The sequence below is a fragment of the Neopelma chrysocephalum genome, unplaced genomic scaffold (assembly GCF_003984885.1).
Source record: "Neopelma chrysocephalum unplaced genomic scaffold, ASM398488v2 Primary Assembly neopelma1_45, whole genome shotgun sequence".
Lineage (NCBI taxonomy): Eukaryota > Metazoa > Chordata > Aves > Passeriformes > Pipridae > Neopelma > Neopelma chrysocephalum.
Window position 1 is genome coordinate 16,353,636 of NW_020897704.1, and position 27,297 is coordinate 16,380,932.

Sequence of the window (27,297 nt, forward strand, 5' to 3'; positions counted from 1 at the left end):
GTGTTGCTGTCTTCATGTGTTGGTACATCCAATCTGCTGCAAAACTGCCTCTACCTTGCACCACTGCTGGCAAGATGTCTGGGGCAGCAGATAGCAGAGAAATGGAGCAAAGATGCATGAAAATATTGGTGAAGACAACCTAATAAAAGTTGGAAATAAAGGTGACATCCCTCCCTTTTCAGCTCTCTTGACTGTATTGACTAGATCTTCATGGATTTCAACAGTGGTTTATATACCTTACTTACATATAGAAGTCTAGCTGTAACCCTCTGGTTACATATTTGAATCTGTGGCGGAATCCTACCCCAAGTGCACAGTTAGTCTTCAAATCAGAATTTTTGTTTACTTTCCAGAAAATATTGAAATTATTCCAATTTTTTTTCAGCTGAAGAAAGAGAGATAAAGTGTTTCTTTTTGCTAGGTGTTTCCTTTGTACATATGTAACCATGACCACAATACTCATCACTGTAATTGGAGGATTGACACATATACACTCAGCCACATGATCAGAATCAAGCTACAAAACTACCTGATGATACTGGAGCAGGAAGATGAAAAAGAGTGAAAAAGGAGAATGGATCCTATCATATGTACTCCAGCTGATAAAAAGAGGATATTTTCAACTTCATGACAGTAAAGCATTAACAAATCATCGTGATGGTAAACTAGTATTCAGCTTGTTGTCAGTAAAAGAAGCACAAAATATTTCCATTATTGATATAAAATATGGACCTGGCATACTAATCAGACATTTGGAGCAATGGCTTTAAGGCATTTAAATACTGTAATTGTACAGAAAGGGAGGAGAAGAAAAAAAAAGTGTTTGTTTACATATATCTCCAATTTTCTTTGGTTTGAATTTGCAACACAAATATTTTTGAAATAACTTTGCTATGGCAAGAAAAGGGCATTTATAAAAGTCATTACTAGAAGAAGGTTATTATTTTGTTTCAGTAAAACTTTCCACAGTATGAATTGCAAAAATACATGAGTCTTATAACAGGATATCCAGAGCTTTCTATAACAACAGCAGGAGCTATGCAAGCAAGTCTGAACACAAAGCTCTTTGCCAATGCATATTAACTTGTCCCATGTAACTTCTACTCTTCCAGTCATTGGCCCATGTCCATCCAATTTAAATGTCAAATACAGAAGGGAAAATTGTAAACCTTCTGTACTTACACACTGCATCATTTTTTTTCCCCTTTCACTGAATTTTTATCCAGGGAAGAATAGGTCAGAGTTATATGCTTCATAGAGTCTGCTTGATACAAACTTTTTAAAGGTTTCAGTTTAATCCTGTACACCTGGTATTGCTGGGAGTTCAAACAGTTTTATATTTTTTCCCTACGAGCTCTCCAATGACTTTACAAGAACAAAGCCAATAAATTCTACAGCACCAAACACAGAAGCCATTGGAAGCTGTTTTCTAATCCAGACCTACACAGTCGTGTGTCTTTCCCCATATCCCACATCCCTAATGACTGGATTCTCTCTCTGCATAGATATAAAACAGTCTATCATTTGTATTTGAATCCCTTTCTTTAATATTATTAGACTACATAGGCACATATTTAAAGAGGTCAGATGGCTTGTTAACACAGTATATATGGTATTGTGTAGTTCTCAGCAAGCAGATTTAGAAGAACAGATTTTTTAAGACTTTAACATGAGCACTTACAAAGTTAAAGAGAAAAATAAAATGCTACTTTCTATTCTTAATAAACTCAATCTACCTTATGAAATGACCTCATTGAAGGAGAACAAGCCAGTATTTTGCCCTGTTTCAGCATCACTACTGGATTGCAGCTTTATTACTCACCTACCTCTTTGCTGGGAAGTTGTAGAAACACGATATATATCCTTTCCTGCATGTAGCTTTACTTTCTTGCTCCTTTCATAACACTTAATTGATCCTGTAAAAGGGAAATACATCTTCAGTCCTCAATGTAGGATCCTACATATCTTCACAAAGGCTAAATTTATGTAAGAACTCTATTCTCAGAATGACTTAATAGGGAAAAACTGAATCCTTCAGAAGTCAATTGAATGTTAACTCACTTTTGGTCTTTCTATAAGCCTTCCCCTCATGCAGGGAACCTGGGAAGTCTCTAATCTTTGAACTAAGCTCGTTTTTGTTATCCTCTATAATGAGGATAACTTTGGGCTCATTACTCTGTTATTGTTTCTGTGAAGTGAGGCTGGGATACAGGTTCCTTCAAGCATTTCCTTTGCTCACGTTGTCTCTGCACAGTGGTAACACAGTGTGGACTTTTTCTCCACATATAGTTTCCCTCTGTTCAAGTAATGTGAGCAAATGATAGAGGATATGATCCTCAGTACTGCATGGTTTGCTAGTTATTTCTCTCTGTAAAAGGCAATACAGATCTTTGAGAGGATTATACCAAAAATCTTGTTCTAAGTATGTACAACAAAATGAAAATAATTATCCTTTTAATACTAGGAAACAAAAGCAATCCATTTTTGTTGATGCTGTTGCAGGTGTTTTGAGGCCTAAACACTCCTAGGCTCTTTATACACCCAAAGTTTTTTGCTGTAATTGTAACTTCCTTTCTTACGACAACGCAGATTTCCCAGAAATTCCATCTTACCCCAGAGAGAGAAAGAGAGAGAGAAATAGAGGATTGGAGAAGATATCCTCTTGCAGACTGTTAGGGTGGGATTTGTCTCACCTAATTCTAAGCATTTACACTAATAGGTGTCGATAGCTGAGCTGGTCACCCTGGACTCCATTTGCAGTCAACAGGGAGAAATTGTAATATAATTTGTCTAACCTGTTCCAGGTATTTGCTTTAGACTGAACTGAACTTTAAAAATGAAGCATTCTCTGACTACAAAGGCAGCCCAGCTCTACTAGATCACATGTCAATGCCTGTTATCATTCCATTAGATGAAACATGGGTTTTCTTGCTTCTCTTATTTTTAATGCACTTCCTTTTTTGCTTTCTGTTTTTCGTAAGTCATTTTTAATCTTTCTTTTTAGGACAGCTTGTTCTTGCTGCACATGATCATCTAAAGAAAATGATTGTCCAGCCACTCCTGCTTGAGAAAACTCAGGGGAACTCAGCAGCACAGCCCATTGACAGCAATCAGCTAAATGATGGGGAAGGAGCTCACAGAAAAGTGCCTCAGATTTGGAATAGCTGCATACTTGTTATGTTGCATATGGGAGGAGAGTTATGCTGAGGAATAGATTACAGTTTATTGCAGAGCATGAATAGGCAGGCCAAGGATCGACAGATTTCCTCTAACATCTCAATCAGTTCACCAATGTAGTGTGCTTTTCTAAAAAAAAAAAACCAAAACACATGAAAAAGCAACACATGAAGGATTTAACTCTCAAAACACAACAATACTCCTCACAATTTTTGCAGCATTTGCTCTAGTGGCTGAATTCTTTTAGTATGGAAATATTTCTAATAGTTTGCCACTGCCTATATGTTGATGAACCATGCTTCTGTAGCACAGAAGAGATCAGGATTGCAGAAATCAAGCAAAAGTCAAATTATCACATTCTAACAGCACCCTTCTGTTGCTATTGCATTACCACCAAAGCCCAAAATAGATAGTTTAAAACTAATTTTGATACATCTGCCGTAGCTGCAGCCATATCTCTGAATAAAATTACCAGAGTAGTTATACCTACAAAATTGCACTAAAATACTAAGGTTAAGGAACATATAAAATTAAACAATAGATATGTAGGGTTGCCCAGGGAGGCTATTGAGTCTTTGTTCTTGGACATATTCAAAATTGGACTAAGCACAACCTTGAACAAGCTGCTCTATATAATCCTGCTTTGAGCAGGGGGGTAGACATGACAATCTCCAGAGGACTAATGTTCCAAATTCCAAATTCTGTGGTTCTGTGAATCTAAGCATGAAGTCACAATTAATTTGGGCTTCACTGAGATTAGTGAGATGATGAAGGTAAGGGCACCTCATACCTGTGCGTGGTTTTTCAGAATTATGCCCTAAAGACAGGAGCACACAACCTGTGTTACACTCAGAATTGAGCATATTAATGACTTTATTTTTGCAGTCTAGAAATTCTTCAGGTATAGCTAATTGATGCATAAAATATTGAAACTTCTGAACAGAAACACACAAAGTTGTTTAGAAATCTTTTCTCATTCAGGGTGGTATTCATTTTGGCAGTACTTTCATGAGTTAAAATAGATTTCTGGACTAAATTCATCACTAAAGCTTGCTTTTTCATCTCTCAAAAAATACAAGCACTTCTGAAAGACGATTTGACCTGTCTCAAGACAGGTAAAACTCCTCGTGGAGTTCTCCATTTGTTTTTTTTTTTTGCACTATGGAATGAGCCTATGCTTCTAACTGAGACTGCATGCACAAATTTTGATGTTGAAACCTGATGAGCACCTGAATCTCAATGCAGATTAAAAAGAGTGCACCCTTGATTGTAGCAGTGTTCATAAGCAATTAAAACTTTCTTTTTTTAAAATGTCTTTTGTCTTCAAAAAGTGTCAGTGAAATTTTAGTATGAATTGTGACTTGAAAAACAAAACAAACCCCCAAAACTGTTATAAACACTCTTCTGAAATCCATCTAGTGATTTCTTACTTATCTAAAAAATATTGAAAGCAAACACTTACTGGGTAATTCTGTGAGACAAACATGAACTAAACACTATGAACAATAAGGTGCACATAAAACAACTGTACTTCTATATTACTGAATTTGTTTTTAAAAAATTCACAGTACTGTCCTAAAAGAAAAAAAAAACCCAAACAACAAAAACCCTCCAAAAACCAGTGAAACTGATAATATGACTTGTGAGAATTCTTTATTATTTCAATATCCAGTAGCTACCATGCAGAAGGAAGGGTTAATTAACTGTTTATTATTCTAACTTCAATAGCTTATTTTCATATAGACTGGAAAGCCTTGCAGAGATTCCCCAGAGCATATCATGGCGATGATTTTTTAGAAAGACAACATAATCAGACATGAATTCCATTTCACTCTGACAAAAGTACATTTTCTTTTGAGTTTTACTCTTTGGTCGCATTACAGAAGCAGTTTTAGTAGATGAGTTTTTACAACCCACAAGAAGTGTATGTACAATAGACGTTTAAAGGGATGTTGGACATCCCACACCAGACAGTAAAACCTTGCTTGCTTGTGTTTCATGTCATTAGGATGCCATGGAATAACAGCAGAGTAAACTGAGCTTTCTTTATTATGACTGTAATTCTTGATTATGGAAGGAAAAATAAATATTAAGGATCTGAAAATAGATGATAGTTTTATAGTTAAACTCTGATTTGCACATAAAGCTGTGGAAGTAGAATACTTAGTTTGCCATTATGTCATGATTCGTTTGACAAAAGTTGAGTGATCTTTGGGCAGAGTTAACCTTGTTAGAGTTCTAGGCAGATGTTATGAACTCTCTTGGGGCTCTCATTGTTCCAACATAAGGACACCACAGAGCTGTCTTGGCTAATATTAGCTACCTTACAGTCTTCTCTTTAGATCCACGAATTACCAGCACTCAGAGTAGCTCATTCAACCATCCAAGATCTTTCTTAGGAACCCTGGGAAATCTGTGCAAGTGTTCTGATTGCTTTGAATGTGTTTCAGTTTCCTGCTCTTAGAAATGATTACCTTAAAGGATGGATGTCTTAGGAGCAGCAACATTATTCATAACCAGCTTTTTAAAGAGAAGATTTTAAATTAAAAAAGATATGTTAACTTAAAAACTCAGATTTCAGTAACAGAGCAACATTTAATAAACATGAGAAAATTAAATTCATTATTAGGAGCATACTTAAGGTTTTGCTCTATCATTCCTTAGCTGTTTTGTGGAGATAGCTAATAGCAGCTGGCATAGCCTGGTAAGTTTCTAAAGGGAAATTTGTTCCATTTCATTTTTTTATGGGAAGTTTATAGCTAGTTACAATTCAAGGTCCTGCTCTGAATGGACATATCTTTGTAATTTGGAAATGGGACCTCATACTGTACTGCTGAAATTTATCTATCAAGTTTCTCCTTTCTTTTTATAAATGTTGCTGAAATGTTAGTAATAGAAGGTCCCTATAAAAGTTTAAAAATTCAGCTTACTAAAATTTTTCTTACTAAGATTTTATTCTTAGAACAAGAGAATCACATAAGGACACAAAGAAAATTAATTGGAAGATTATATTTTCCCAACTCACTGACTGAATTTAGATGAATCCATCACATTGAATTATAATACACCCAGGACTTACCTCCAAAGTTATTTTTCATAGCTTTTTCAGCATTATTCTTGGTGCACCAGGATCTAGGTGATGATTTTTCCCAATGTTTCCTGTACCATGTGAATATCCATTTATAACTAAGTATTTAAGTGCCAGGCTCATAAAGGAAATGGATGTAAACAATCAGAGTTTGGGTGGCAGTGAGATTCCTGACACTCTTGGATTTAATTTCAAGGCATTGTCCCCAGCCCAGACAGGCAGATGCTGCTGTATCTCAGCTAAAGTCAGTTGTCTTTCTTTTCTCTCTCTCTTTTTTTTTTTTCTTGTATTAGTGTCTGTACAGAGATATACTCTCAGCAGTAGGAATTGACAGACACTGCTTGCAATCTCAATTTTAGGTGTTCAGGTCACTTTTCAAATAAATGAGTTGTAGTTTTCCAGACCAAGGAGGGAGCAGGATCCAAACTGACAGCTTGCCAGAGAGCATAAACATAATCCAGAATTGACACTGAAATATTTAAGCTGGGGAGAATGAGTAGGCAGAAACAGTACTCTGGAGGCTGGATTCCCTCCTCTCCACTTCAGGTGCCAGTCAATAGGCAAGAGAAAGTTGTGCATCTCAGAGGATGTTTCAGCTCCATGCACAAGCCAGGTTATTTTTTCGATCTGCTTAACAATCAATTCACCTTCTGCAGGTCTCTATCTGTCCTCATTAACTCTAATGAAGAGTCTACAATGACCACACTTCTTTCTTAAATGTCTCAATTAAATGTTTAAATTGAGGTAAAATCTGTCTGGTGCTGAGAGTCTCTAGAGCTTCTTGTCAAAGATATGCCTTGACAGATGCAGCTGCATAGGACATTTTAAATTAGGCATCACTGTAAAGTCTCTCATGAACCCTAGCCCATAGTCATTAAACTTCACGCTTTTGAGTTTTGTTGTTGATTGCAGAAACTTCTTTGTTAGAAAGTCATGTTAAATCCCTGCGTGACATCCAAGGTTACAATATTCAAACTAAACTGCAGTTCATATCCAGTAATATTAGGAGCAAAATTTCAACATTGTCTATATAACAAATTTGTACCTCGGTTGTTACTGTGCATTTCCCAAGCTTATATTAGGAACATTTGTGTTCTGTAATTAGTGTGGAAAAATGATGATCCTCATAAAGTCCAATTTCTCTAAAATGTTCAATTGCCATTACCCATAGCTTACTATGTTTCATTCTTTAAGACTAGTTTCATTTAGCTAAAATGACTTTTCGGGCGTGGATGGATGTGAGCTCCATATGGCAAACACATATACAATATACATGCGCAGACCCTAACGAACCTGCGGTACAATTATGCAGAAGTATGTGTATGTGGGTTACTGTCAATGAATAACAAAAGCATAGAACCTTAATTAAGAAGTGGGAATATGATACTGTTGGATGGTATTATTGCTTTTTCTGGGAAGAATAATTGCATCTTTAATCACATACCAGGTTCTAAGAAAATCATTCGCCTCAAGCAAGTAAGAAATTGGAAGAAGAAACGAGCACACAGAAGACTCCCAGCAATCTTGTTTTTCCAATAGGACTAAACAGAAATGTTTGGATGCAATTAATGTAGTTGAAATAAACTTATTGTGACACTGAATATTTTAAGGCACTACAAGACTCATTCAAGTACAGCAACTGCATCCACATGCTAAACTAAATCTTAAACAAAGACCACAAAATCCCGAGAGTTTGTCTGCCAGAACTATCTCACAAGCTCTCCTCCCATCTCACAAACACTTTACCATCATTATTGCAAATAGTCCTTTTCCTTAACCTTTAGCATTATTTTATTGTAACTTCAGTGACAGATCAACCACATTGACAAGTCCCTTTCTGTATTGTTTGTTTCTATACATGGCTGAAGCTGAGCAGAGAAGTCAGGAGCGTGACCACAGTACTTAAAAGCAATGTTGGTGGTTTAAACACATATTTACTACTGAACTGGATGAACAGAAGGTTTTAAGAGGGACAAACTGCTAAGTGTGTAATAAGTCACTGGGTAGATCTCATTTTTTTTGAGTAAATGTTAATCAAAGCACAGAAATGCAGAAATTGGAAGACTTTATGGATCCAGACTGGCCTTTGTTTCCTGTTCATGTGATAATTGTATTAGGTTTTGAACAATGATATTTATACATGAATATTTACAGCAATGAATTCCACCATTTGATTTCACAAGGATATGTCTAAATCACCTGTGAAAATGGAGGTAAGAATTTGCAATGGCATAAATGTCCAGCACAATCAGAAATTATTAGTAAGCAGATCACTTATAAGCAGTTCAGGTAAAGATCCTGCCCTTCTCTAACTGTATAAGCTCTGACACCCTTGGAATAGGGAATTTTGCATTCCTTGACTTTTGAGCTTTTATAGCCTAATAAATACTGGAGTGTATCCTAAGTGCCATTTTAAGTTGTCTGAGCATGACTAAGCCATTAGAGAGTGTCCGAAGGAGGGCAACAAAGATGGTGAAGGGCCTTGAGGGGAAGCTGTGTGAGGAATGGCTGAAGGCACTTGGTCTGTTCAGCCTGGAGAAGAGGAGACTGAGGGGAGACCTCATTGCACTTACAACTTCCTCATGAGGAGAAGAGGAGGGCCAGGCACTGATCTCTTCTCTGTGGCGACTGGTGACAGAACCCGAGGGAATGGCCTGAAGTTGTGTCGGGGGAGGTTTAGGTGGGATATTAGAAAGAGGTTCTTCCCCCAGAGGGTGGTTGGGCACTGGAACAGGTTTCCAAGGGCAGTGGTCACAGCACCAAGCCTGACAGAGTTCAAGAAGCGTTTGGATGATATTCTCATGGTGTGACTCTTAGGGACAGTCCTGTACAGGACTAAGGGTTGGACTCAATGATGCTTGTGGGTCCCTCCCAACTCAGCATATTCTGTGATTCTGTGACTTGCAGAGACAAATCTCAGTTTCTCTTTAACACCATTGTAGATATATGAAAAGATCCAGAAAAGCCTTCAACACAGCTTTTATTGCTGATCCACAGCCACTGAGCTGTGCAGGACCAATGCTCACCTATCCCCTTTGAGGACAATATGGCTATTGCCATCCAGTGTCCATTCTGGGGCATTCTGAGAAGGACATTTTCAGAGACAAGTAAACGGCATCGTGGTCAAGGAGGTGTCAAGTCTTTAAGTGCATCTACAGGGACCCCTTTCCTTCTTCCTAGGGGTTTAGCAGCCTGTGTTCAAGGTCAGGTCTGATATGGTGAAGCCGTGTAAACTTGGATCAAACTTTTGTAAACACAGAAAAATGTGTAAGAAAACAGTAAGAAGCCTCACCTATTGCTTCCTTACCTCAGGAACTGCACTTCAGCCATGTCCTTGGTCCTGGCCCTTGCCTGCACTTCACTATAGAATTCCTATGCCCCCCTTGCAGTTAAAGTTAGAAGGAGAAGGATGTTGAGGGAAATATTTTAACTTTTCTTTAAAAATGCTAGAGGCTGCTGGGTGTAGACAGTAAGGGAACTGAAAATAAACAGCACTTCCTCATGCTCCAAAACACACCACATCCCTGCAGATGCCTGGAATGAGATGTGCAGGAAAGGTTTCAGAGAGATTCTTCAAATGAAAAATAATGAGTTGCAGGAGATTCTGACAGAGAAAGATAAAGCTTGGGACCTGGCTGGTGGGATTTGAGCAGAAGATGCAATTGTGCCAAGCAAAACACACATAACTTCACATTCATTCTGGAAGCCATAAGAAACAATAGGGTATCATCGTACTTGTGGTGTGGTTTGATTGATTTGTTGGAAAGAAAGTAGGGTTGTTTTATTTACTCTGAACTGGAGAGAAAGGAATGTCACATTGTCTTTATTAACCATATGTTTCCACCCTCTCCCACATTTAAATGCATATATATTGACTTTTTTTTCCTATGATATACTCCTCTCCTAACCCTGGTTTCATGCTTCAGTTAATTCAGTTAAATGTAGGATTAAGAGTAATAAAGATTATATTTTTATTTTGCATACACTGCATTCAACTGTTAATATATGTCCGTTTATCTGAATGTTTTTCTTATGCATCCATGAAGCAAACACAACAATACCATCCCAGAAGAGACTGGGTAAAGATGCACAGGAGACTAAAGTTGAGTTTTATTCAATCTGGACTGTTTTTAGTAGTCATTTGGGTTTGTACTCATTAGTGCTCATATTGGTATTTCTACATGCTGTGAAATCAGAGCGGAGATGGATAATACTTCTAATCCAACTCTTTCTAAAATGCATGGAGGAGTCTCAGTTACTTCCACATCAATTTAATTTACATTTGTATGGAAGTAGGCAACTTGTTCCTCAGGAGTGAAGTGACATTTTTTGGAGGAACCCAGTGTGGCTTTTGAAGGCTTCTGCAAACATCCAATTAATTCAAGGAATCTACTCAACACTGTCTCCTCCTGACACTGAGACTGAATGTATCTGATAGAAGTGCTTCTGAGGTTGATGAAACTTCTTTGGACACAAATAAAGAGATGGGCATACTTTCAAAATTCCTAATTGCTAGCAGGAAATAACAGTTATATCATGATCTGCCAATTGGTGATAAACTATGATGCTGATGTAATCAAGTCTATAATGAAAACTATGTAGTCATGGCAAAATGATTTATAAGCAAACAAAACCTTAACCTTATTTTGACCCAGCAGAAAATTTTTGATTTTCAATCTATACTTAACACAGCAAATGTGCCAATCTCCCAGAAACTTCGGCATTGTAGTAACCTCTTGTTTGCACCAGGTGTTTTGTTGAAAGGAAATCCAGACAAATATTCCAGGCAAGAATTTCAGCATGCAAAAGAGAAAATTGGTGTTGATAGCTGGGGAATAAGAACCCAGGAATGTGTCAGTGGAGTTTCTGGTGACTTTTTCTTGTAACACTGAACTTTGTAGGAACTCTGGCATGACAGGGTACCTGAGTATTGCCTTTTCTTAAAATATGGAGAGAGGCTGGATTCTGTGTTACAGCTCCAGGAGAGAAATCCCATGTAAATTCAGATCACAAATAACTTGGATTGATAGCAAGAACTTCACATTTTCAGCTTTGCTGTCTGAGCCTGAAATCTACCTGCTGGTACTTTCTCAAGAGCTGTGGATGTGTGTTACATTAACTTAACTGTGGAGCCACTTCAAGACTCTACTTTGATAACAGGAGCTTGTTCACTCATATAAATGCAGTGCTTTGGGGAGTTATAATGAATATGCTCTGAATGTGATTACTGACAGATATAGGGCTTATGAAATCAAAGGCATGAATCAGAATAGGAAGCTGTTTTTCTCATGCCATGCTCTATATACACTTGAGGTTTTTTATAGTCAGGCACTTATTTAAGAAAATGTCATGCTCCATTTAGTGAAAGTAATGGACCAATGTGTGAGACAGAAATAATGAATGCAGTGTAGGGATGGAGACCTCCCATCCTAAATATGGCTCTGGACAACAACAGATTTGGTTCTTGATGGGGTTGTGTGTATTTACAGCAGGACTTATTTTACTGAAGTACTTTGTCTTTTTATCCTCATTCATTAAGTTACTTAATCCCCTATTTGCCTTTGGAGAAGGAACCATATAAATATACGCTGTGTTCTCATTTATCTTTATATGGCACTGCTCATATTTAGATTCCTTCAGTGTGTTATGATGATTTGATCATTATAATGATTCCTAATACAAAGGTTACACTCTGTAAGCTTGCAGTTTACATCCACCAGAAAAAACCTATCTGTTGTTATGTGGAAAATATGGAACTGCTCATTGCTTATGGGAGCAATGGGTCAAAATAAATTTTATGTCTGAAGTTGTTGCCATCTCAAAAACTTTTAACACATATTTTTGTTCAGTCATAGATTGTCACCTTTGGTAACCTTTGATATTCTCTTAAGTTGGACCCATTTATGAAATATGTTGTCATGTTATCATTAAATCCTCATTTTAAAGTATTTTTTGTGTATATTAGTGGGTTTTCAAGTGGTATTCATAGGCAGTGGTTAGGTTGTGTAACTCTTAGATGAGCATTTTATGTTTACAAATATATCTTATTTTCTTTGCAAGTTTATTTCTTTAATGCATTCCCTCCAGCCACTCACACATGCAGGGAATTGTTTTGCAATAGCAACATGACACTATCTATCACAGCTAATCTATTCCTTGGCTGGTCAGCTATACTGGCCTGTGCTTTATGTTCTGCCAAACCTTGAAGGTGGGGAGATCATAATATTTTGATTATATCTAATCCACTCTGAAAGCATTTTCATTAATGGGCAAAATAAACAGAGCAGTGGAATGATATAGGACATGAAAGTGCAGGGCGTTTTCCAGCTGGGTAGAGCAGCTTTAGAGATCAGCCAGACAAAGTAGTTTTCTGACAAACTAGAATAAGATATTTAAGCTCTTGCAAGATTGCAGGCCTATTCCCTTTCACAGCAATGATAAAAGATATCAAGATGCTTATGTGTCTTTCTGGACCACAGCCTTGATAAATTACAAGTTTAGGAAACTCATTTGTCCTATGGTTTCCCTCTGGAGCACACCAGGTGTCGTGTACACACATCCCCTCAGTAACCGTGGAAAAGGATTTTCTGCTAGACAGTTTTCCATTAAAATGACTGATATTTAGCCAGGTACTTACTAAATTTTCTTCAGCTGAAGATTTGGCCCTATATACTCTATGTCCTTATTTATTTGTTCTGTCTGAGAGTATAAGTTTACCATAATAACTCTGGATGGGTATTCCAAAAATAGATTTATGTCAATAATTCAGCCAAGTGAGTTGCTTAAATAACCCTCTAAGACAAGGTTAGAGGTTAATGTTAAAGTCTTAAACTGCTGAGATCCACACGTACTAGTGTCACTCTCACATCTACATTCTCAATTTCAAAGCTGAGTGGGAGTGCTGTATCCACAGTATGGAAAACTGATGTGCTCTCTTTTACATGGATTACTGGTATTGAATCACAGAATACATCCAGAAGATACCCCTAAATCAGGTGATAAATGACAAGATTAACTTCCCCTAACACTAAATGTGATATATAGATCCAAATTCAGAAATATATGGACTCATTTCAGCTGTCTGCACATAGGTGTCCTGTGTTATTTGAGATGCCCTCGGTCATCTGTGATATTTGCTAAGGGATGTGAATTATGGGAGACTTGTGCTCTCCTGGGGTAGCTGGAGGCCAGACCAGGTGTCCTAAGGCATCTGAAACCACACTGCTTATCTATATGTGGGCAGCCTCTAAGCATTACAGCCAGAAACTGGGATTCTGGTTCCTTGAATAAAGAACTCAGTTCCCCTGAAAAGAGTCTAGGCACCATGGGCATGATTCATTTGTTTCAACTTTGGTATCCACTGCTGTTTGAGATGCTCTATGGCATTCCAAATATGTGTCTACATCTGTAGTTCCAAAAAATGACATAGGATTCTCAGAAAACCTGTGACCTTCTGGAGCAGCAGCTAGGCATCATGCAGGATTTCATGAGTCATCAAAAATGGCTCTAGATGTCAGTTACTAGACCCTTGAATTGAAACCTTAACTAAGAAGTAGAAGCTTATGTTATAAACATATAAAGTTAGGGAAAAAATAATCCTATCATTAAATAACAGTATCTGGCATCTGGACATTTCATTTTCCTTCCTACTAGGGCAGAGTTATACCTTGTAGTATGTTCATGAGTCATTCTTCCAGTTTTACTTGATACACTTCCAGTAATTTTTCCAATGAAATTGCCAACAAATGCATTTCTGTGTCAATAAGCATTTTCAGGATATAAATCTAAATACTGGAGATAAGGGAACAGTTTGGATTTAAGGCTCATTTGTTTTGAGGCCTTTGAACTGACATTATCAATTACCATTTCAATTAGTGCTAATTGAATTGCTGAGGTTTCTAGATGGTCGGCTGATAGCAGTAACTCATTTCATCTAGACCAAAAACTGCCAGGATCTTTCAATCACAAACTCTCACTTGTGATTATCATATACATATACTAAAATGTTGTGTCAGAAAGATTTTAGGCGTCGGCAAAATGTGGGCTAACTAGGCAAAAAAAGATGCAGTTGTCAAATACACCCTTAAACTCATGGTGACTCTGCAACACCTTGAACACATGCAGGACTTCTTAAAAATCTCAATAAAAGGAGTATAGTTTATTGCAACAGCCTGAAAAAAAATCTCATGACACTTGAGGAGGTATCTGTTAGATCAGGTGTTATGGTCATAAAGCACAACTTCACCTGAGCATTGCAAGGAAATGTTCCTCTAATTTCTGAATTTCTGTGAGATTGGTGATGACAATACAAATGCGCATTCATGTATGTGCTCTTAACAATATTTTTCCAATGATCTGACAAACGTAGAACCAACAGCTGCTTAATTTAGACATCCCAGAAGGGGTTCTGGCATTTCTATGACTGTCAGACATTATGCTTGAAAGGACATCATTAAAATAGAAAGATTTCATTGGTAGTGAATCTGTACCTCCTTTCTTTCCATCCTTCAGTTTTTTGCCTATGTTTGTCAACCACCATGAAGGGTTTTAAGCAGGCAATGTCCCTTCCATTTGTGGGCTCCCTAGAGCCTTCCTGAAGCCACTGTGCAATGCCAGCGTCCATCCAAACGGCTTGATTGCAGATCTGGAGCCCAGGGAGCTGTGTCTAGTCCACATACCACAGCATTCTTTAGGCCTGATGCTCAGATATCTGTGATATCTGAGTGTACTTTGTTGGTATTGTTTGGTCTGTTTATAGAAATCTAATTAAAAAAATCTTTAAAAAAAATCCTCAACAAAAAAGACTGTACACTTGGCAAAATGTACTCAAACCGCAGCTTTTCACATAGTATTTTCACTGTTCTGTCGTCCCCCCTCCCCACGCCCCAGCATCAGGAAGTGCCATTGAAGCAGATGAAGAAAATAAAAGGAGTGTACTAAACTCTTTCAAACCTCAGAAGGGCTTTGAGGTTTGAGGAAGGATCTCAGCCAACTCTTATTTTATCTGAATCTGGTCTTCTTTATTCCTGAAGTTAACGCAGTTCTACTGTCATCTCATCCTCCCAAATGCCTAAAAACTTGTGGATGAAAATAACCCAAGAGGAAGAATTGTCCAGAAATTAGTGAATCCATATGAGATTGAGAAGATTAAGCCTTAATTTCCTTTTCAGACATATGCATCCTATGTAACCATTCCACTCTGTACCTTAACTTCCTTTTTTATAGAGAAAACCTCAAAGAAAGAAAAGAGAATTTGCTTTTGTCACAGCAGTGCTGAGAGGCTAAAGCTATTAAAATGACAGAGTGGAAAAAATACTCTGCTAAGGGGAACCCATAAGTTCCTTAGGACATGTTCACAAGTTTCCAAGTGATTAATTTATCACAGCTTAATGCATTATTGCTTTCCAGCCCAATTGTGATTGCTGACCATAGCATTCTTGCTAACTGCAAATGTGTGTTCAATGTTGTAGCATAAACCATTCCGCAGGAAATTAAAGGCATAGCACATTACTTTGCAAGTAGGAAAGGGTAGGAGATCGCATAGAAAGCTACTACTAATAGAGTCAAGGGCAAAAACCATTCCACTCACGTGAAACCCACCCTTTGGTGAAAACACACTTTAACTGGGCTTATTAAAATTCTGCCAGAAATGTGTAATCATCCACTGACTGTGGATATACACATTTTCAAATTTTCTTTGGTGTTCAGAGCTTCTTGGCTTCCCAGCTTTGGTTCAAGCTCATTCCTAATTGATTATATTGTAATGAAGGATACAGGAAGGGAGTAGGAAGAAGAAGAAAGCTCGAAATTGCCTTCCAGGCATAAAATGTGTTTTGATTTACAGTTAATGAAACTTTTTTATTATTCAAATTACACCTTAGCATTGAGGCTGGATTTACTCTGGAATGAGGTTATCACACACATATGTCCCATTGCTCTCCATCTCAGCAGCCAGGGTGGGTTTATTTTGGCAGGCTGGAAACAATGTCAGTGGTTCTCTTTTTATTTAAAGCAGCATTTGGCACACTTGCAGAGTGCTTAATGGTTTGTTTTCAGAGAAAAGAAACTTGTTACAATTTGGGAAAATATTTTTATAATCTTAGATATGTAGATGTAGATTTATATGTGCATATATAGACACGATGTGTATATATATATATATATGTATGGATATATACATACTATATGTTTATATGCATGTACACATATATGTGTACATTTTAGAAGCTTTGAACTTCTAAAATTACCTCCTTCCTTTCTTAAGACTAAAATTGCCTTCTGCAATATTCAACCCCAGTCAGACTTCCCCTCTTTTCATCTCCTATCGAATAGCATTAAGTGATTCTTATGAACTACAGTTGTGGATGGTTTTGAAAGGCAGCTCCAATGTACTAGTAACTTGCCAAGAAGATTTTAGCAATGTCTCATTTTAGTTGTTGAATAGACCTAACAGCAGCTTTAGCCAGAGGAATCATAAATGAAACTCAAGAGCTTAGGTTTAGACCTGCTAGGCCTGCAAAAGTTCAAATATACATCTGGGGGCCACTGAAACCACAGGAAGGCTTGCTGTTGACTTCATTTGTCTTAGGAGTTGGCCTCAGGATTTGCATAAAGTCCCCAGCGTGTTTAGGCTCCTCCTTTCCTTCTTGGCCCCACATGACCTCCATCTTAGAAAGACACCATCACAAATCCAGCTCCCATTACAGAAGTGGAGTTCAGCTGTTAAGGTTAAACTCTGCTTCTTAGTTTTTCTTAATGGATGAATTTCTAAAGCCGTACACCATTTCCAGCTGCTTCAGCTGAAAATGTATTTGTCAGGTGCTTCTGACTTCTGCTTCTTGAAGTCATTCATATGCAAAGGCATTTTCTTAGGCAGTCCCCAACAGGCAAATCTTAGCCCAGGTAGAATGCAAATGCATCAGCAGCACAGCATGGTTTGCTCACATGGGATATTCCAGGTGGGAATGTCCTGTTTTTTTACAGTTTTCTACAAACGCCATTAATACACAAGAATATTCTAAATTCAGTTTAAAAACATTAAGCTGAAATTAGTTAAAATTAGAATGATTTTATTAGATGAAATTCAAGATGTACTTAACACATCTTCAGGTACAGTCTTAATAATCTCTGAATATTTTTTTTTTACTTTCTCCTCAATCTCATTTTTTTTTTCCTTTTTAATTAATTGGTAAAACACAGGTGTTTATACCCTCTAAGTCTGATAGTGATGAATTCCTCCTTTGTAATTTGATCTCATCAAATTGTATTTAAATCCTTCAGAACAGCCAATTCCCAAACAAAACACCACAGAGTTCACCAGCCAACCTTCCAATATGTGGTCAGTTTCTACGAGGGCAAGCAGAGTATAAAACTATAGATATCTGATAATCTCTGATAGTTTGATTGTTCAAGTTTAAATGAAATGAACACTTATTTTGAGAAAACTTTATTGCAGTCATATGTTTTCATTAACTTGATCCCTGCTTTCTTTGAATCTGTCTCTCTCTCCTTGACAGTGATTTACTAAGTCTGTACTACTTAGAGAGATTGAAGCTGTGTGCTACTGAATTAATCAAGTAACATTTTAAACAAGTATCATATGCAATATAATATTTTTTTCAACCATTTGTGATTCATGCTTCTTGCTGTGTTAGATTAAAAAAAAACAAAAAAGATATTTCTGTTCATATTTAGTCTTTCAAACTTTACCCTAAACTTCAGGGAGAACAATCATATCTTTGCTTCCATTCATCAGGTTATTCCTGCTATTCTTCACTTACGGACTATATTATTCTCACTTGGAATATAAATTTCAAGCAGAAATTTTTCATGTAGACTAAGGAATTACGCAATAGATTGTAAAATATAGTCCCAAATCTAATCCAAATTGCTATGGTTTTTCCCTCTGCTTAATTACCTGTAAAAGCCCTACTAAAAATGATTTATAAAGGAGTTTAATGCTGTATTTCAACAATCCTTTCTGGAATTTGTACTCTTGTGCTCTGTTGTAAATTTATAGATGGTGATCTATCTTTAGCCTTCCTTGGAGGCTACTTGCTTAGTGCTTGATGAGATGTTCAGTTCATTCTTTATGCTTTCTAAACACAGTAATCATGATCAATAGGAGAAAAATCCTGATGGTTTTTCAAAAGTTTTGTGGTACTTTCTGGGAAATTGTTTTTTTACACAAAAGTTGTGACTGATTCTTTTCTTCTGTGTTAACTTTCTTCATTTTTTGTAGATGTTAAAATTTTTTCAGGGATGTTTTGTGGTGAAGCTCAGAAATCTATCCAGGAAAAATATAGATTTTTAATTGGTATTTTGTTACATCACAAGGCTGGCTTCTAATGAAAGAGAAAGTTTCAATGGAAATTGATAAATAAGTAGGTTGATACTGAAAAATAGCACAGAAGAGCTTGTACCTGTGTAAGATGGCTGACCAAGGGACCAAGAGTAGACTGCAGAGTGACATCAGAGCTTTTTGATAATATATTCAGAGACCAGAAATGGGCATTTGATGGGATCCAACCCCATACCTGTGGTCAAAGATACAGCATACATGAACAATGTTTTAGAAAGTGAGTTTAATCGCATGGAGAAACACTATCTTAAAAAAATGTTAATTTCCCTTTTATGTCTATGAGCAAGTAAAATGTTGTATTTATTGTCTTAACACATGCCTTTCTTCTAAGAAATTTTATACTGAATCCTCCCTGGTGAACTGAAAGAGTCAGCAGCAATCCTAGCTCTGAGCTAAAACATTGAGGACAAAAGTTCTCATACTTCAGTATGTTTGCCATATCCCATATAATAAACAAATGGAATAATATGGCTTAGGATACACATCATTTTTATAAAAAGCACCAATGGGGTGCTTTACTTTATAGAGTATTGTAAAATTACCATACCTAACCTCCTGTGAATAGCATTTTTAATCCAGAAGTACTTCCAGTAATCTGCATGGGAATGAGTAATTCACTATGCAATGTGATTATGGTTGTCATGATCTGGCTTTAATTTTTTTTTTTTTTAATAATATAGGAAATTAATACATCCTAGATAAAAGGGAAAAATGTGGCAAAAACTTTCCTACTTTACTTTCCTTTGTGTGCCTGAGGATTGACATATCCATTTATTTGTTCTTTAATAACTGACTCATGGTATGGTAGAGTTTTGGGTCTCAGATAACTCTTCTAATATTTTTTCTAACATCATGGCATTTCTGGCATGCCCACGGCAAAATAAATCTTCCTTACTTAGAGGAATCCTTTGAAAAACAATATTTAAATAGATTTTCTCTTGCTGAAGACAGCTGTCACTTTTGTTTCTCCTATCTCTTGGGTACCCAGGGTTGGAAAGGTCTTCTTTTGAATTTATTTTGTCGTTCTGTATTTGTTGCTCATATGGTAGACATTTGCTGACTCTATGGCATATGTGTTATGGAAGCCCCAGTGACTAGAGTGTTTTGAACAGCCATGAGCTGTAATTCCAAACATATTAAGAGATTAAAATAATTGCACTGTTTACTTTTACAAGCTTTCCACAACAAATATAGCCACCCACTTCTATACTAAAAGAAAACAAAGTGACGACAAAGTCTACACTGTTTTCCAAGGTTAGCTGTGAAATTACTTTCTTAAACTGCATAAATTCAAATAATCACCTTGCTGCCCTTGTACACCCAAGCCTTCCAGTAGGGCTGGTTATAACATAAATAAATTATTCCTGATCTTTACCTACAGCTCTTTTTAATAATGTTGTCAAGAACCACAGGAGTCTGAGTTGCTACTGGCTGTCAGAAAAGCCCTTAAGTACTGTAGTGCTGCATGATCAGGGCTCAGGGACTTGTACCTCCTCATCTCTGCAGTGTGCTAGACTAGGCTTTGGCTTGGTTTTAGTCTGTGCCTTCTCCTAGACAGTGCTTAGACAGTGTCCAGAAGACCTTGTTCTTCAGGGAAATGTGGATCTGAGCTGTGCTGTGTCACCACCTCTCAGAAACAGAGGAATGGCTATCGTAAATTTCTCTCTGTGGTTCTTCCTGTGTATCTATTTTATAGACTAATTACATATAAAATGCAACATTATACCAAGATATAAACAAAAACCTTCTAGTAACGCACGTTTATCTGACTGACAGTTATACTTTGCATCTGGAGGGAGGTCTGAGGACTCTGAGGATTTGGTTTCCAGATTATAAGAGTCAGGGGCCTGGCGGGAATTTTGACTCATTTGCTTCAAAGCCAGGTCCTATATTAATTTGCATATCAACAACTGTGTCTGATATATGCATCTATACTACCTACATCTTTTTATCGTAGTGGACTCATGTCCACCTTGTTTATATATAAATAAGTATATGTGTGTAATTTATTATCCTACACAAATAACAGTAAAATAGTACCTTGGTATAAAGTTTGATCCCTTTATTATTTCTTTTTATTTTAATATAATTTAAACTGAAATTCTTATTAAAGTAGGAATACACTTTGTCCTTCCAGTATGAACTATCTAAGAAAAGTACAAAGTACCTGACTCTTATTACAAATGAAGGGAAAATCTCAAAAGAATAATTTTCCCTGTGAGATTTCTGATAATTCCTTCTTGCAGTAAGGCAGGCAATGGTCCAAACCACACATTCTTTTTTTATATATATATTTGAAGTATTGCAGCTTCTGCTAGAAACCTGAAATTACAGAGACTTGCAAGGGAGTGCATTCCTGTGACATATCATAAATCACAAGAGAGAAATATCTATGCTTTCCATGATCAAGTATGAAAAAATGGTGTACATATTTCCAATAGTTTGGGGAATTATGAAATGTATTTAGAAAAAAAAAAGCTGGATTCAGTCATTACAAATTTTGGACTTGTTTCTATAATGTTCTCAAAACCACAAGATTACAATTTCTGGCAGAGAAAGTCCTGGGGCTGGGAGATATCCTTGGAAGCTGGAGGACCATAATTGCAAAGTGTCACTATATCCTTCCCCTGTTCATACCATGTCCTCCCCCGACATGTCCACTGACTGACATGTCAGAGGAGGTTGGACTAGATGAACATTTAATCTGACCCTGTACATTTGCTCCTACATAAAAATCACAACTCAAATAACTCCAGGTTTGCAGAGGAATAACTTTGTACAAAGTCTTCTCCAAGTCAGTGTCAGAGCTTCCATGGCAGACATTCCAAATACCAAACAGTCCCCCAAATTCTTTGGGAACATTCAGCTCTGAATTAAAGCAATAACTTCTCACATTTTTGATATATCTCTGAGTAGAATAACAAATTATTTCTCCTTTCATCGCAATTTTGCATCAACACATTCAGCTGCAATCTCCTTGAAGTTCTAACTGGGCTGATGCCATCCAGTAAAAGTATGCTGTTTAGCTTCAGTCATGCTTGTAAAATGTTGATGAAAGTTTCTGGCCTTCATGTTGGGGAAGCATTCAAAAGGGAAGTGGTTTTCCAAGTATGAATAAATGTTGATTAAAAAGATATGGAGAAATCCAACTAAATTAATCTTCTTTTTCTCTGTTTCTTGTATTATCCATTTCTCTACTTAGAAAGAACACTCAAATTTCAGTTTTTGTCGGAATGTATTTCATTTTTTAGAGGATTTCTGGTAAGAAGAGAAGGAATTAGGGTGTAAGAAGGAAGTAGTTACTTGTGCATTTTTAGCTACTTTCTTGACAGAGTTTTGGGGAGTTTTTAAGTGGATTTCCGTACAAACTGAATCACAGGATGTTAATAGAGATTTTTTTAATCTCAAAGGAAAATTCATTTAAAAAAGGAATGGTTTTCATAAAGACAGAAATAGGTTTTGAAGTCAGAACTAACAAAAGCATTACTGTGTGATTTGGTCACATGGTACGAATACCACCCTATCAGAAGAAGGCTCAAAGCTTCAGTAAGTTAACAACCAGTGGCTGCCACCAAGAAAAGGATCTAAATGTGATGAGCAGATGAGATATCCCATTAAAATTAATGACATATGCAAAATGAGGTACATTTGTGAATCTCTTCCTGGCCCATGCCCGTGATTTGTTTGCACAGTCATCAGTAAATTTCAGAAGACAAAGGATAGAGGGAAACTAGCTGACTATTGATGGGAGAAAACAGACTAGTTCTAGAAAACTTCTGAACTGTCCACCCAGGTTCAAGAAAAGTGTCCGAATTTCTGATTTGGTCACAGTGAATACAAAATCTCCAGTTTCAGTCTCCAAAGGGCGCTGACAGCAACTCCAGATCAGGTCTCAAAAACTCGTTGGAAGACAGCTTTGTAGCCATGTCTCCAAGTATTCTTCTCCTTTTCTCTCATATCTAGTCACACTTTTCTCATTTCACTGTGCTGTCATCCCATAAACTGAGTTTTATGTGAAGCTTTTTGTCTATGTTATTAAGTGACAACTATCCTTTCAAGTTAAATCAGCTTCTGATCTCAGTCCTAAAAAAGGCCTTCTCTTAGACATGGACTCCAAGTGAAACAGTCATCTTAAATGTGTTGATAGGAAATAATACCTCAGCAGAACAGAAATCATGTGTGGAAGCTTCAGGAACTGCCTCTAAATCTGACAAATGTTCCCTTATTTCCTTCTTCTCCCTAATAATGCTGATGAGACTTAGATTGGCTGGTGATAGCAAAAATTTAAGATAGTAATCACTAAATCACAAGCTCCTTCATCATGCTGTTTTCCCCTGTGGTAGAAAGGACTGTTGCAGATTCAGAAGGTATCAAATCTATTCCTTGGATGGTTCTGAGATTTTTCCCTTCACTCTGCAGTTGCTCCTTTTATGTTACTTTTGTTCTATCCCATTTCTCCTGCTCATTGCTCATTGATATAAACTCTGCTTAACATCTGGGAAACTTCTCCAAGCCACTTCCTGAACCTACAGATCTGGTAATAGAAACAGTAATAATAATGAAACATTTATGTATATATTACTTCAGTTTCTAAAATGCCTGGGGCTCTGTGCAAAAACAAATGTCACCCAATCAAAATAAATAGGATAAAACCATAATAAATACATTAAGTAAAATGCAAAGGGATTTGCAGATGTTCGGACCCAAAGTCACCCGACACATGTGTTTTAGCTCAGCATAGATTGTAGCAGTCTGCATAGCCATTAATTGAGTTAATCTTATTGCAGCAGTTTCTACAATAAAGTTCAGGCTCTCACACAAGTATGTGTTTATTTTGTACATAAGCATGGTCCTAGCAGTAAGTCCATTTGAGCAGCATGTGTTCAATACACCTGCTATTCATAGGATGATAGAACTATAGAATATGCTGAGTGGGAAGAGACTCAAGAGGATCGTTGAGTCCGACTTCTGGCCCGGCACAGGACAAAACCAAGAATCACACCATGTGCCTGTGCTACTGCTGAGATATATATATCTCCTGATATTCATATGAATATCCACTGGCAGATCAGTGCTGTTCTAACCTTCTTCAGCAATCTTTGCCTCTTCTATTTATCTCTTTATATCTCATACCATCACTGCCCAGTGTGTTCTCTCCTAAGCTGTGCAATCAACTTTCTTCCCTCCGTGACAGACAAGTCCTGGTCATCGTGCCAAGAATGCTCTTTTGCTACATTATTTGGTAGACTTGTGTTTTCCTCTGCTGGTGTGATTAAATAAATAGTCTGCACTCAGATATTAGCAAAATCCAGTGGGACTATATGTCCAAGTTACTGGGATATTTTTTTCGAATATCCACACTACATGATTGTTCTTGCTTCAGCGCTTGAAAAGCAGCCATCCAATTCACTTCTGAAAGAAACAATGATGAATAATCCACCAAGTGTCTTAAAGTCTCCTTTCTGCCTCTGTAGTTTTGCATGGATATTATCCACCCTGGAGAAATGTGCTGTTCCTCAACTTCATGACGGCCCATTTTCATTTCAGATTGCAAAGGGCTGTTTTCCTTGGCATTGAGACTGACTGAATGAATCATCCTGATCATGCACAGCAAGGCTGTCTGGGACAGGGTGGTTGAATAAATTGCCAAAGTGTTCTTTCTTGCTTTTCCCTTCTTTCATCAAGACCTTACCATCTCTAGACTGACTGCGGTTTTAACAATTCATGAGCTTGTTCACATTTCCCTTGTAAGCATGTAGGTGGCATTTAACTCACCCTAATTTTAGCTGTTCAAATGTTAATACTTTTGCCTTAACTCGTCATCTGGTCTTCCTCTAGAGTCACCACAGAAACACTGGCAGCTTCAGCAAAGAGGTCCAAAGCAATTAGATCAAATGTCTGTTTTTAATTCTATTATCTGTTTTGTGAGTCAGGTTTTTTTCCCACTTCTTTTCACTTTTTCGGTTTCATCACACTCGGACTCTTCAATAACTCCTGTGTAGGATGAACTGCAAATACATTGAATTCTTGGAGATCTGGACAGGTATTCAAGGCACAGTGAGATATATTGGTAAAAATTTTACTGATAGGACTGTCTTAATTCACAGAATCACAGCATTAATTAGGTTGGAAAAGACCTCTGAGATCATTGAGTCCAACCCACGACCGAACACCACCATGTCAACCACCATGCCACATCCAGTCTTTCCTTAAACACCTCCAGGAATGATGACTCCATCACCTCCATGGGCAGCCCACTTCAATATCTAATCGCCCTTTCTGTGAAGACTTTCTTCCTAATGTCCAATCTAAATCTCTCCTGTTGCGGCTTGAGACTCTGTCCTCTCCTGTTTCTTGACCCCCACCAGGCTACAACCTCCCTTCAGGTAGTTGTAGAGAGCAATAAGGTTCCTCCAAGCCTCCTCTTCTTCATGCTAAACAACCCCATCTCCTTCAGCTGCTTCTCATAGGACTTGTTCTCCAGACCCTTCACCAGCTTTGTTGCCCTTCTGTGGACCAACTCCAGTATGTCCCGAACTGAGGTGCCCAGAACTGGACACAACACTCGAGGTGTGACCTCACCAGTGCCAAGTACAGGGGAAGCCCAATGTCTTACTGCATTCCAAAGCAGAACTTGCCTTTGAGAAATGTGGAATACCACAGCCATGACTGATGGATATGGTTTTCAAATATTTTCTTTTAATTCACACTTGAGAATTCAACTTTGAAATGCAAAAGCAGACTGTAAATTAGGATAGGAGAAAATCTGGGTGAAATCACAGGAAAATAATAAAGCCTATTTTAAAGAAATTCAAATGACATTGGAATGATGAATTTGCTGGGTGGTTCCACAACTAGCTGAATGACATTATCCCAGAGGACATATGTAGCTACTCTGAGGTTATGATGGAATATCTAATGAAGAAGCTGACAAACAAACAGAAAATGTCATGCCATTAAAAAAAAAATCCCTTCTTTCTATTTTAGCTTTTGTTCATTAATTTATAATTCAAGAATTATTGACAGAAAAATACAAACCTCTGAACTTTTCACATTTCAGAGTTCTGAGCTGGATGGAAAGAAGGTGAGTCGCAGACACACAAAGAAATGCTGGGTATGGTGAGATGGTAACAGAAATTCAGACTACATGTACTAAAGTTAGGCTTTTATGCCTTTCTGACAAATAAGGGGCAAGACTCCATGTCATACAGCCCATATATTCTGTGTTTCGTGCATGAGTTAATACTACTTTATAATAATATTATGTGACATGAGTCATATAATTACACAAGAATGAATAATTAACGTTTGACCCACCGAAAATGCAAAAAAATGCCATCTTCAGTGAAGTGCCTGCCCCACGTGATCTGCTTGCTGTGGCAGAAAAGTAGAAGGAGCTTCTGTCCACCTCCTTAACACTTCTGTTTTGGAAGGACTGGCTTCTCACAGAAGGCATGACTAGGTCAAAACTGCTTTAATTTAGAGAAAGTTTTCTGAAAGTTTTCTAAAAGTTTCAGGAATGCAGATTTATGTATATTAACAATTATTTGCATTCTGGTTAAGAGTATGCTTGCTTGATATTGAACTTTCTGGTACTCTGCATTTGCTACAGCTGTAGATTTTGGCAATAGTCTTTCCAGTCACATATTCTCTCAGCAGTCACTGATGGATGTCTGGGGGAAAATTTAAAGACAGGATGAAAATGGAAGGCTGCTTCTAAAAAGCATTCCTTTAAAACAATAGTTTAATCTCCAGTTTTTGTTGCTTACTAACTTCTTGTGTAGGAGAAAATGTCTTCAAAATTATTAACCTTTGTTTAGTTTTTATATATTATTTTTTTTAGTTGTCTCTTGAAGAGGTTTTTCTTCAAGGAAATTTTTGCAATCTTTTTCAATCTTTTCATTAAAGAATGTATAATCCTGCACACTATGCCTCTCTGCACCTTTGGTCTCTCTGTAATGTTCAGTTTAAATTTTTTCCCCTTAGACCCTTAGATCCATTTTGGTTTTGACAAAACCTCTATCTAACATTTTATCTTCAAACAGATAACTTCCTGAAAAACATGAACCACTTTTCCCCATGTTTTCAGGGTCATCACAAGCCTTTGCCTTGCCAAATTTTTGCCTGGCTATGTGGAGGTTAATTTATAGTCCTCCACTATCATGAATGCCCTGGATCTTCTCTTTTCAGCAACCCCAGCTTCTGGTGAGTGCTGATATCCTCTGGTGACACCTGGCACATGGGATCCATCTGTGGAGCTCTTGTGGTCTACACCAGACAGAAGCTGGCAAACACAAACTTTCAACTACCTTTCCTTCCATGTCTTTTCATACACAACATAATCACAGCTTCCTCAGAAAAAGAATAAGATTCTTCTTCTTTTTTTTTTTTTTTTAGATTTAATTGTCTGTTGTTGATTAGACGCTTCTGAATATGTAAGGGTAAGCCTATACCAGTAAGTCCACATTGAGATAATCTAATATGCCTCTGCTGTATTATTGATTAACTGCAACATTTATCCTCAGTGACAGGTATCATTACAACAGGTCTGTATAAACCATACTGACTCAAGTAGTTTTAGTTTGCTAAAGATTTGTTCCTACTATAAAGGAAATATTTCCTAATTTTTGATTATACAATTTTCATATTTTGTAGGGGTGCTTAAGGTGTA

At 37.2% G+C, this 27,297-nt stretch overlaps 1 long non-coding RNA gene across 1 annotated transcript; it reads left to right on the top strand.

The window, feature by feature from the left end:
• Positions 1-3,927: 3,927 nt before the first annotated feature.
• Positions 3,928-11,107, top strand: LOC113965548. Its single transcript, XR_003533567.1, has 4 exons — positions 3,928-3,950; positions 5,842-5,881; positions 8,420-8,478; positions 11,015-11,107. It is a non-coding gene; the product is annotated as an uncharacterized LOC113965548 (long non-coding RNA).
• The last annotated feature ends 16,190 nt before the right edge of the window (positions 11,108-27,297 follow it).